Here is a 12,895-nt window from a genome sequence, read left to right on the forward strand (position 1 = left end):
TTTTTAGGGTAATCCCTGCAGCTTTTTGGCTTCTCCTCTTTCTCCTAAAGTGTCCTGCAGCTGTGGCAGCAGCTCAAGGTGAGTCAGGAAGCAGCTGGAGATGGGCAGGAGAAGCTGCAAGGCAGAGACAGGGATGTGGCCAGGAGAAGCCGGGCAGTTTGGCTGTTCTGGGCTGGGGCAGCTCTTAGTGCCCTTCAGTTCCTAGTAGTGCAGTCCTCTGTGCCTTTATTTACTATAATCGGATTTACCAGGAATGAAACCTTTTGGACAGCTTAGGAGACCGTTCAAGTCTGTAGTTGTTGCGCTACAACATGGTCAGCATTGCTCTATGCTGAGCCACCTCCTGGAAGAAATCGCAGCCCCCAAGATTGGGCACAGTCAGGAGCAAGGTTTTGGACAGAGTTGGGTAGATGCAAACTCTTGTGGCTTTGACTTCTTTTCCTTCTCATTTGGACTTGGAATTGGAAGTGACCCAAACCAGTAAAGGTTGTGAGCCAATAACATAGAAAGGCTATTTCAGACAAAGGCATTCCTTTTTTGTGTGATAATTTTAAAATATTTTGATTTTTAAATCTATTTAATTTTCTGGTTTAGCTAACATTTTTTTTTTTGATGTATTTGCAATTCAAATCACTTTCTGAACTAGAAAACCTGTTTTCTTCCTAACCTGACTGCAGCGGTGTGGGGACACTTGTCAATGTTTCTTCACAACAGGAAGCACCCAGCTGGTGCTGGGAGTCATTTGAAATCTGCAGTTTTCACCTGAAGGCCTTAGGATTAAAAATAGCAGCTCTGTTTTCCTTGACACGCATCACAGTACACAGCTCCCTAGTGGTCACCCTCATAATCGCCACCAGTACAAAAGGGGAGGAGATGGTTCCCAGACGATGGGGCAGCGGTGGGCTCCCCATGGGGTGGTTGGGGCCCTTGCTCCCACCCATGCTGTCCCCGGCTGAGCACCGTGGCTGAGCGAGGGCTGCGAATGGGACTGCGAATGGGACTGCTCGGGCTGCAGCCTGCACTGCACCATCGGGGCATGAAGCAGCAGCCCCTGAGGGCAGCAGAGGCGCCTTGAAGAGGAATATCTCCTAATGGCCATCCTAATTCTCCTGTCCTGCTATTTTTGTCCGATTCCCAGCAGACAAGGAAAGCAAGTCCTTACTCCTCTACAGGAGCCTTTTTGGAACTGACAACTGTCACCCTCATTTCTACTCTTTTCCATTTTCATGAGTGAATCAACCCACTTCCCTCCATCTCTCCTCAGAGGCTGTTTCTACATCTCTGGTCACTCCTGTTGTGGCCCTCTGGGCTCTCACCAGCTGGGCCCCATCTTTCTTGATGACCAGTGCCTAAAATTGGATGCAGGATAACAGCTGACCCTTTAGCAACAGGAGAGGGAAGGTTTACTTCATATGTCTCACATACAACTTTGCTGTTTATAAATTCCAGCAAGACAGCTGGACAAAAAATAAAAGGCAAATACAGTGTCCCGGTGACCCTTGAGATTTGGACACCGTGGAGATGAGGACCATGTAAGTACACAGACAGAGGCATGGATGAAATGCAGGCTTTCACCAGTCAGACAAAGGAAAGTGAGCTGGGGTGAGCAGCACCAGGAGCAGACTGCTGCTGGCGTGCGTGCGAGCCACGTGGCCATTTCCTCTGGGGACGTGCCGTGGGTGGTTGGTCTTGCTGGTGGCTCCCAACCCCTGGGGGCTCCGAGCAGCCCACGAGCTGAGAGGGTCTGAGCCTTCCTGCTGCTTGGCTCGGCTTTCAGTGCCTGCACCTGTGGGCATGCTGATTCAGGCTGTTCTTCTCAGTTGCTTCCCACCTCTGGAGGGAAAAGCTTTCTGTGAAAAGATGAGTTGTGTTTTTTGTCTCCCCTTCAGCCCAAGTGTCAGGCAAGAGGCCAGTAACTTACGCAGAGTTGGGCTCTGCAGAGGAGACGGCAGGAGGCGAGCGGAGCATCCTGGTGGTGGCTGGAATCCCTGTCACCATAGCGACCGGAGGCAGTCCTTAAATATAGATGGGGTTCTTCCCCGAACCCTCACTGTCCTTTTGTCTGTAACAGAGCAACAAATGGGCTCAGCTTCCTTCTGCATGCAACCCGATGGAGCCCCGAAGGTCAGAAATGTGCCAGCTTTATGCTTTTATAAGCCCTGCTACGTGCAGTGTTTGAGGCAGAGACCCACTGATAGTGGGTTTGGTCCTGCTCCATTCACAGCTCCGTGTGTGGGCTCCAAGTACTGGTTGAGCTCGGTGAAAATCCTCAGACGGGTTTGACTGAAATAAAGAATCCACTAGCAAGGCTGGAAATCACATCCTGAAGGAGCTGCCCCATTTTATGGCAAAGGCTAGGGATGGAGTGAGCATTCTGGCTGCTGCGTGGCCCCGACCAGCCTCCCCGTCCTGGCACGGGTGACAGAGCCGTGCAGGAAGGTCGTGCTCGTGCTTTCCAGTCTGTTTCTGCGGGGCAGAGATGTCTCTTACCAGGGCTGCCAGCCGCTGCTGCCCCTGGTGTTGAGGTCTGTGACTTCCTTCTGTGGCTGTGAACCAGAGCTCCTGACTCTCCCAGCACGAAATGGGTTCTCTCCTGATGGTGCTGTGCTGATGAGAAACGTTTTAGGGGCTTTGTGGTCTTTCACAGGCTCTAAGTACACACCCGAAGAGGTTTCTGGGAGGAGATGGCACTGTATTTAGCAGTAAGGAGGGACTGAGATCCAGCTCTTGGAAGCTGAAGCTATACAAAATGAGACCAGCACTAAATGTCCATTGTTAACAGCCTCATTAACCACTTGATTGGTGAACTGAGAACACTGGTGTTACTGTGAAGTCCAAGTTATTACAGGGGATAGAAAGGACAGCAGCTGCTCCCTGCTACCAGGCTGCTCCCTGCAGCAGCTCTGCTTGTGCGCCGGGTCCCACTCTGCTGCCGGGAGAGCTCCACCTGCTCTTTGCTGGGGCACATCCCCATTGTTTTTACTGGTTTCCAGCTTTTTTTTCCCTTTGTAAATGCTATGTGGAGGACTGTCCCCTCTGGGGTCTTCCTCCCCGTGACACCCTGCTGCAGTCCCATCTCCCTGAGCACCAGCAGAGTGCAAAGGGTCAACGAACGCACGCTGTGTGCTGGAGCTGGCTGCACCAGCACCGGACCGAACAGCTGGGCCAGGACATCGCTGGCAGTCAGGAATTTAAAGCCGACGGATTCCTCGGTGCAAACGGTGCAGGGAAAGCAGATTTCTGGGTGAGAGGAGCGGCTCAGTACCGCAGCGTGCCGTGGGAAGCAGGAGCGAGCGTGCGTGCTGCAGAGGCGCAGGCAGGCAGGAGCATCCCGCAGTGTGCAGCGAGCCTGCAGAGCGCTGCCCTCACCCTGCTGCAATTTGTGTGCTCCCAGCCCAGGGACAACTCCTGTGCGCCCACCCGAAGCCCCTTAGCCCTCCCCGCAGTGCTGAAACCCCTTAGCCTGGGAAAAATCACTGCGTGTAAAACTCACCGAATGCCCTTGGTATCTCCAGCGTGTGACTACGCACCAAACCCGCCTGTTAAGGTTGTTCATTCCTCGGTGATCTGCACAGGTTCTTTTAAAAATTCCCACTTAACTTTTTAATTAAATATGGGGTTTTACACCACGGATTAGGAAGAGTCCCCAAACTACAGGAATTATTTACTGGTGCAATACAGTGGGAAAGCTCCCAGGTTCCTGACTTCACTGTAGCATAGTTTCATTCTGTTAGCTAAATTGTTGTAATTTCATTGTTAGCTTATTATATTAGAAGGGTATTCGGACTGCAAAACCAAGCAACTGATTGATCTGATTTGCCGAATTTAAGGTTTTCCCATAAAATCCTAGTTCTTCTCCCTTGTTCCTCTGTGGAGAAGTGCAATCTGGATCAAGTTTCTTTTCTTTTTTTTTTTTTTTTCTCCCTCTTAATAACAGTCCTGTCTCTGTTAATATTGGGTACTTTGCTCTTGATCTAGTCACTGAAAATGGCTAATTTTCCTGAGATTGTCTTTGATTCCTACTAGAGCCCAATAATCAGCATGGAAAATTCCAACCTGAGCAGTGTTAATTTTGGCAAAACCTGAATACAAAAGAACTCTGGTGCATCAAGCATCAGATGCACCTGTTAAATGCAGCCATAGGAGGCTGCTCTTGCGAACCAGCTGTTTTCTGGTTTCAGATTTATTTTCCTCCTGTTGACCTCTTCTGATTTGGAGCTGAAAGATTTGAGGTTACAAATCCTAGGTTATAACAAGGAAAGATTTGGCTTTGAGATGTTACAGCCAGAAAAGGGTATCGTGGCTCAACATGAATTGAAAGCTCAGTTGAACAGCAAGGACTTGTCTTCCATTAGCTGGTTGTCTTCTGCTTCTCTGTAAGGTCGCTCAGGATTGCTACAGGGCTGGCTTTAAACCCAGCAAGTGATCAACCCATTGGGGTGGAGAACAGTCCAAGATCAGTCCACTGGGGTGGAGAACTGGCAGCAGAAAATGGCACTCAAAATACTGTAGCTGTGAGGCTGCAGCTTTAGTGCTGCGTGGCAGTGGGTGCCTGGGGGCTCCAGGATCCTTTTCAGTAACTGAACACCGGGTGTGCCAAAGTGAGCTGCATCACGGAGACACATTTCGGGGGAAAATGTAGCTGTCAGGTAGGTTTGCACACTCACCCAGGCAAAGGGGTGGTGTTCCTTGATGGCAACGTCGCAGGGGGACTGGGGGCAAGATGCTCTGGGGTGACCCAGCATCACCACTGTGTGTATGAATATTGTTGCAGTATTTACCTGCTGGAAAAATTGTCCTGTTGGACTTTGAGCTCCCAGCCCCCTTGTGCTGGACCTGCACATCTCTGGGCTGCAGCGTTCCTGCTGGCACCTCGCTCTTTTGGGGTGCTCCTTCAGGGTCTGGAAAGGCTGCGTTTAAACATGGAAACTGTGAGCACCATGGCATAAAGCAGGCCGACGGATTTGCTTGTGTCTACAAAGTCAGTCCCTGTGGCTGGATGAAAAATGTGCTTTTGTCCATTATTAACGCTGGAGCACCACATTTCCCAGATCAAGGAGGTGGCTGGGAGACCGCACTGCACAGACTTGTAAAGCTCTGTACTGAAGTTCCTGGGATGGTTCCCTAGATGTTGCTGCTTGTTTGTGCTTGTTCCTACCCTAATTATTTTTTTCCCACCAGGAACACTTTTTTAGCTGTTTTCTTACAAAATTTAACCAGTCTGTCTTGGTTTACTAAATTAAAATCCAGGAAGATTGATGCTTTAAGAACAGACGGCAAGAGCTGCTATTCACAGTGCTGATTCTGACTCTGCAGCAAGAAGTCTGGTGCACACCGAAAAATGCAGCACCCCCTCTGGGCACGCACAGGTGCAAGTGGCAGGCTTGGTAAGTGACCCCAAGGGCAGTGTCCCCACTGTCACCTGCTCAGTGTCTGGAACTGTCGGGACGTATTGTCCCCATGCAACCTTACTTGGGTTCTTTGCACGGCTGAGGAGGGATCCACATCCCAGGGGTACCTTCACATGGCTTTCTGGGGATGTTTTGGTGGCCAAGGGGAGCCAGAGACAGGGGAGAGCTGCCAGCAGCCAGTGCTGGGGCAGCAGGAGAGCCGAGCTATCTGCAAGCCATCGTTACACAAGTTTTAAGCTAATTTAGTTTTTATTACCGAGTACAACAGTTGCATACTTCCTTCTGGGTAATAAATGCAGGTTTGAAAATCGTGCTTTTTATGAGGCATCTTTATTTGAATCCCCTGTCTGCAGCGTTCCTGGGGGCTATTAGCTTCTCTAAGTGGGACAGCAGCTGCTGGCAGCCTGGGCGTTTCCTCTCAGAGGCAGCACAAGCCCTGGGGACTCACTCAGCTCCCGGAGCTGCTGCCATCCGTGGCTGTCAGGACATGGCAGTGAAGCACGGGGCAGGGAAGGACTGTGCAACCACACGTGGCACCCCAAAAACCAGTGCACTTTTAACCAGAGACAGGTCTGGGCAAGGCAAGCAAAGATCGCATGCACACACAGGGACTGGGGAGGAGGTTGCGGTGTGCTGCTGAGCAGAGGAATTTAATTAACCTCCTCTATCGATTTGGATGGAGAACCACCTTCTCTTTTCATGTGTGAGTGGAAAAAAGACCATCTGAAGAGCAGCCTTCTGCAAGATGGCCAAGCGAGCACCAGGGCGGGCTCGGTGCGCTCCCCTCCGGTTTCCCAGGGCAGGATGGGGGCTGACCTTTGTGAGCACGCCAGGGAACTGAGGCAGGATGAAGGAGCCCAAAGAAACTGGTGAGAGTATCTCCACCTTCCTGGCATCCCCCAGCACGCAGGATGATACAGAAGGTGAGCGAGGGCTGGAGAAACTTCCAGCAAGCACCCACGGGCGATGGCTGCTCGCTCTTCAAACCTGACAGTGGGTGAGAAGCTTGGGAGTTTGCTGGGAATTTCTGATTTACTGGGGCATAACGGCTTGAACTCAGGGCCTTTTAAGTTTTGCATTACACAGGCTGGATATTTAATATTTAATGTACAGAAAAAGGCAAAGGAGGGTAGCTGACACCTCTCTTGAAACAGAAATCTCTATTATGGTAATCTCGAAGCAGGTCTGTTATTGTTATCACTTCACTTGCTGCAGTGGCCTAACATAAATGCAAGGAGCAGGGAGGGCAGCCTCATTTGCCAGGTGCCAGAGGAAGGGGAGGGTCAGAAGCTTGCAGTCTGAAAGGAGGAGGAGGAGGATGAAGGATGTGGGGGCAGGAGTGGCCCTGGTGCAGAAGTGCTCCGAGCACAGTGACTGTCCCCAGCTGGTGATGGCTGTGACCTAGGTCAAACAGGGCATCATCTTACAGACAGGTGACGTTAATTTGTCCTCCACAGGTGCAGCTGAGTCCTGCTGAACATCCCTCCAGGCCTGGTGAGAATACAGGTGGTGACTTCCAGCCGGATCCTCTGCCCTCCTCGCAGAAGGAAGCTAATGGGTTTTGTGGGAAAGCTGCACTGCGATTGTTATTTGCAGAAAATAAAGCATTCACCAAAACTCTTAATTCTGCGTTATCGTGAGGAGATTGGACAGCAAAATGCTTTTCACAGCACTCCATTGCTAGGAGTTCAGAGATGACAGTAAATCTCCATTTCTAAGTCATTGCACCTTTTAGGTATTTAATCACCCTGGAAAATGACTGTCTCAAAAGAGCAGGGATGTGGTATTAAAGGTTTTGTTGCAAGGCTTTGAGGAGTGCTGGTGCCTAAATTTGAAGCAGCTGTGGGTAGAAGGGGAGGGTGGATCAGAGCCTCTTCATGCTGAAGGTGTTGAGCAGGGGTCTCTCTCTCTCTGGACAAATTGTCATTGCTGGGGTATTTAAAAAATAAAATTTATACGAGTCTGCTTTTCTCTCTCTTTTTTTCCAGCTGAAAAACAACTTGAACAGCGAACAAAGCACCAAAAGAAACAGCACAAGAATTGCCTTTAAGAAAGGGCCTGAGGCTGCAAACCCCAAGGAGGAGGAGAAAGGTCCCTGCACCCTCGGTGAGGGCCATGCGAGCATCAGGAAAGGTGATCTTAAGAGCTCCATCCTCAGCATTTTCTCCTTGTCAGGTCTGGATAATGCCTTGCTGCACTGCTGGCACTTCCCCGGCCTGTGGCCAGCACCAAAACATGGACCTGCAGTACCCTCCATCGAGCACCATGGCGATACCAGCTCTGCTCAGCACCCTCCTCTCCAGCTGAGTCCCGGGGAGCAGAGCTGCACTTTCGGTATGTTATCGCAGCGTTTTCATTTTGTAAGCTTACATCCGATCTGTTCTGTTTGGTAGGGAGCGTTGGGTGTTATTCCCCTGCAGCACCCGTGCCTACAGCAGAAGGGAAGGTTTAGAAGAGCTCATTGAAATTCACGGGGAGTGGTGCAGTCCCATGTGAAGAAGTTTAATCCAAGCCAGCCTTCGAGAATGGCTTATTGCAGCCTTCTGCATCACCCACAAACACTGTAGGGAAAAACAGGGAAGGAGAACAGTGTTAGATAAGCTGCTTTTAAATGATCTTCATAATCCTGAGAATTACATTGTATTTTATTAAATATGCGTTACAGATGCCAAATAACCCAAGAAAGGCTGGAAGTGACCCTCCCCACAGGCAATTCATGGTACTCCTGCAGCTGCAACTGGCTGTCACTGAAACGACAGCTCTCGGCCCTCCAGGGAGCCAGCCCTCGGTGGCAGGAGATGCCCAGCCTTGTCTGGGGGACGTGCCCAGGGCAGCCTGTCCCCCCTGGCACAAGCCATAACATTAAATACTTGCTTGAAATCAGATGTGAGGGCTGCCCCTTGTGTTACTTTGCAGCCACTGACATGGGGCTTTCCGACCCCCTTGCAGCTCCAGCATTTATTGCTGTCGGGTGGCACAACAGGAAGGAAGAGGACAAATGAGAGCAGGGGATGGCCAAGAAGGGCTGGCATCATGCAGGGCAAGCATGCAATCAAGCATGCAAAACTTGCCCATTTGCTGCAAGTTCCTCGTAAAAGATGAGCAAGAAAAAGCTTAAAATGTTGGGTAATACCATCAGCTTTATTCTCACTGAGGTGCCTGAGTCGCACAAAAGCTCTGCTGAGCAGTGTGCCCCCCCATCAGCTGCAAGTGGCAGCGAGGAGGCAAAGCATCTTGGCCATGATCACTGAGGGATCTCTCCTAGGATTTAGAGTACATTTAGCTGCTCATTCATCCCCCACCCCACGCAGCTTTTGGCAGGTTGCTTTAATCCTCTTCTGTCTCAATTTCCCTCGGTACAAAAGGGGGTATTGTGGTATTTGCCTCCCAGGAATCATCCGAAACTGCTGGCTGGCTGCAGAGTCCTTTCAGGCTCACCGATTGAAGAGCAGAGCTGTTCTTACTCTCATTATCCTGACAAAACCAGCCACGCTTCAGGATGGCTTTCTTCCGGCATTAGACCCCAAAGGAGATTGTAGCTGTGGGCTGAGCTGTGTGTATGGATGGAAACTGGGCAGTGATGAGGTCACGGGGAAGGGGCAGGTGAATCCCAGCAGGAGCATGTTTTGGGTCTGCAACAGCTGTGCCCACCCTGATCTGCTGCTGGAAGGGCAATGGCTGGAAAGCACAGACCCAGAGGCCCCCCTTGCTGACCCACAAAGCCCCCCCGAGCATGCAGGGAGCCCCCAAGGGACCCGTCTGGAGCTCCCTTGCAGCGCTGTCTGTGTTTGCTTTGGCCACGCAGGGAAGATGCTGCCAGGGACTGGAACAGGGAGCTCGTGAGCAGCCCCGGCTGCTAGCTGTGCTGCCGAGCCTCTTGTTGCCAAAAGCCTTTCCTGAAGCAGCCGTGCCAGCACAGTCTCTTGTAGCGGAGCTGGGCTCCCCGTTCCCCCTACTGCTCTTTCCCAGCACCGCTGCCCCCGGAGCAGACGAGGGCTCCCCGCTGCCTGCTGGCAGGCTGCTTCTCCAAACTGCCTGGAGCACTCAGGCTGCCTCCAAGCCGGAGCGAGGAGCATCACCCGTGACCTCTGGTGACAAACACCGCTGTGTTTGCAATGTCTATCTAGTCCCAGTCCCCCCCAGCTGTGTCTTCTGCTCAGCACTGGAGCTCCGCAGAGCTGCCTGGCCTCAGCAGCAGCCTCGCTGCCTCGGAGCCCTGGCTCTGCCTGCAGACAGCGTGGGCTGGCACAGCTCAGCCCCCAGGTCTGTAAGTGTGCACTGCTCAGGGGTGTAAATAGCCACAGGGCCACGTGTACTCCCCAGCAGCTGGGTGCTGAGTGCCTGGGAGGGACTGGTGCTTGGTCACCCCTCCAAGGGGTCACTGCTCCACCACGGCAAGGACCGGCCAAAGGCCCTGGCTCTGCTGCCCTCTCTCCTGATGGGTGCTGGGTTGACAAATAGGAACCTCCAGCCCCCCAGGGCCTAATAAATCCCCAGCTGCTGAATAATACAGCAGGTCAAATTGCCTTACAGAATTCGGTGCTTAAAGCTGAGTGTTAGGTGACTTATTACAGGCGGCTGCTTTCCCTCTGCGCCAGCCCTGCCTGCACAGCACAAGCAGGGAGGATAAAGGGTCCCCCCTGGCCCCAACATGGGGTGCAGGGGGCAGCAGCATCCCTGTGCCACCTGCCCCAGGACCGAGCACTGCTGCAGGGCCCCAGGATTCAGTCCGTGGTGCTGACAGCTAGGAGAAAATTACTTTCTCAGATCATTTAGCAAAGTCCCTAGCAGAGAGGTGACAGGGACAAATTGCCCCGCTGGGGGCGTTTATTCCTCAACCAGCAGAAAAGCCTGGGCATTTTTCCTCCCTGAAATAATTGTCTTTGGCACAGAGGGGGTCTGCTGGAGCCATCCTTGGGGAGAGGAGCAGTGCTGTGTGCTTGTGGTCAGAGAGCACAGAGAGGCTGCTTAAGAGCTGCAAGGGAGGGAATGCACGTCCTGGGAGGGGCAGGAAACTGGAGCCAACGGGGATAGCTCCAAATGCACTTTTGGGAACCTAAACCAGAAAGTTCTCTGCCCCCCCGTTTGTACTGGTGTGTTTCCTGCCAACAGAGCCTGGCTGGCCCCAGGAAGGCAGGGGCAGAGCTCTGCCTGAGCCCTGTTCACGGTGGGGTGAGGGGAAGCCTGCCTGGCACCTGGGGTCTGTGCGGTGACTTTGGGCACCCCTGGGACTTCACACTGTGTCTGAGAAGTTTGGATTAGCTTGAACACGTCACATCCTTGCAGGACAGGGTCCCCGTGTGGCTACTGCTTTCCCAGACGTGAGCGGTCTGCTCTCACCTCTCTCTTCCATATCTGAGTCTGCAGAGACTTTGCCTTCTGCCAAGAAGTGTTTTCCCTCTGCTCCTGGTCCCTGCTGAGACCTGTCTGCCCTTCTTCCCTCCACCTCCAGCTTTTACAGACACCCAGCCCAGCAGCTCAGCCCTCCCAGAACCTTCAGTGCTTCTCTGAGGACCGCAGAGAGCTGGCAGAGCTGAGACCCTGCTTTTTGGACCTACTGCTGTGGACTTACAAATATAAACAAACAATTCGGGAAAGGCTTCCTTGTACCATGGTGCGAGGAGAAGCTGGGGTGGTAGAAGGCAAGGCGAAGTGTGCTGGGGAGACAGGAGAACCTTGCTACCAAACCTTCCTGGAGCAGGCAGAGCCTGCTCCCCCCCGCAGCACCGCAGGCTTGCAGCTACAGCCAAAACCCTCCTAAAAGGGCTTTCAGCAGTGGAGAATGTAATGGTGATGGAGCCCAGCTGTTCCTGACACTGCCGTCCAAGCTCTCCTTGGGTTTTCCAGGGAGGGCATGGCTCTTTAAGGTTCATTTTTGGACCGCATTTTGCTATCTGCTTCCAGCAATTTTCCCTGGTATTCCAATATTTTCATGCTCCTGGGCTCTCGGTAGCACAAGCACTCTGCACCACGCATCTCAGTTCTTTCTGCGCTTTTCAGCACTTGTTACAGACCTCTGCCAAGAAACCTGATAATTTTTTTTCCCCTTTTAAGGGAAAGGATCTGAGACTATAAAAGAAAATGTCCATTACATCCAACGTGGCTGGAAAGAAAATCCCTGAAAACTAAGGGAATCCTGAAAGGGACATAATAGGAAACACGCCGTAACTGAGACAGCTCACCGTGTGCGGCTGTCATTCCCGCTCACAAGTACAAGTACAGGGCCCCGGGGCTGCGAGAACAATATGGGTTATTGTGACAGCTTCTAGCTCCTTTTAGAACATGAAAACCAGCATCCCCTCAGCATCGGGAACCAGCCAAAACTCGTGGGCCACCAGAGCTGCCGTGCCGCTCTCTGCTGGAAACCCATTGTTCTGAATGCCATTGCTGTGACGGGGCCGCAGGCTTGTTTGTGTGCGAGGATCCTCTCTTCCTCCCAGCCGTTTGTTTGCTGTGACCAGTAAAGCGATGTAAATCAGCCTCCCCTCTTGCTTCGCAGGACGGACGGAAGATGCCAGACTGTTGTACGGGCGTGGGTGTTTGTGAAGCTGTGATACTTTTCCTTATGCAGGCAGAGGAGTCACTGCGGACCAGCAGAGCGATAGTTCCACATCCAGGCTCAGCCCGTTACGCTCTCACACTGCAGCCCGACAAATGCTGTCTTCCACACCTTTTCTGGCTGGCAGGTGAAATCCAGATCGGTGTATACCACTGACTGCAGGCCCAGGAGAACACATTTATGCCATACTCTGTGCGTTTCCTCTTAAGTACTTGAGGTTGAAGGTATTTCCTTGTCAATAAGTGCTGTAATAGCTGGGAAGGAAGAGGGTTTGCAACAGACTGCATTCAGGCATTTGGCTGGCTCCGTAGGCTGTGGAAATAACAAACCACAAATTAAGCATGCAGAAGCTCAGGGTACAAAAAATATCAATCAAAAGGAATATCCAAAGCAAGAGCGGGTTAGATAACCTTGGGGAAGAGAGAGCAAGCTGTACATTCCTGCATCCTCAGGCCTGCACTGCCCCTTGCTGACAAACTTGCCAGCCGTGGAACAAGAAGTGTTGCACAGAACGGACATCCGGGGGGGAACATCCTCCCCTCCCGCCCAGGCTGCTGGATCACCCCAGGCACAGCCAGCTGGAGGGGCTGTAGGGCTCCCTCCTGCTGCTTCCACCTGAGGCTTGAGTATGATTTTTCATCCCCAGCTTTTGTGGAAGGATGAACACGCAGCAGTGCAGGAGCCTGCGCCTCCATGCTGCCCTTTCGTGTCCCCCCACCCACGGCTGGATCTCTGGTCTCTTGCCAGACCATGTGCATGACATGGGCAGTGTATCAAGAGCGACGTAGAAAGATACAAACGCCCTGCTAATAAAACTGAGTTGCTTCTCTCCCAGTGATTTAACTGTACCGAATCTGATGCATGTCCCTGTATTATGCTACTTGTCATTTTCCCTCCCGCCATTCTCTTTCCGCAGAAGAGCGTC

Source organism: Cygnus atratus, chromosome 16 (genome assembly GCF_013377495.2).
Source record: "Cygnus atratus isolate AKBS03 ecotype Queensland, Australia chromosome 16, CAtr_DNAZoo_HiC_assembly, whole genome shotgun sequence".
Lineage (NCBI taxonomy): Eukaryota > Metazoa > Chordata > Aves > Anseriformes > Anatidae > Cygnus > Cygnus atratus.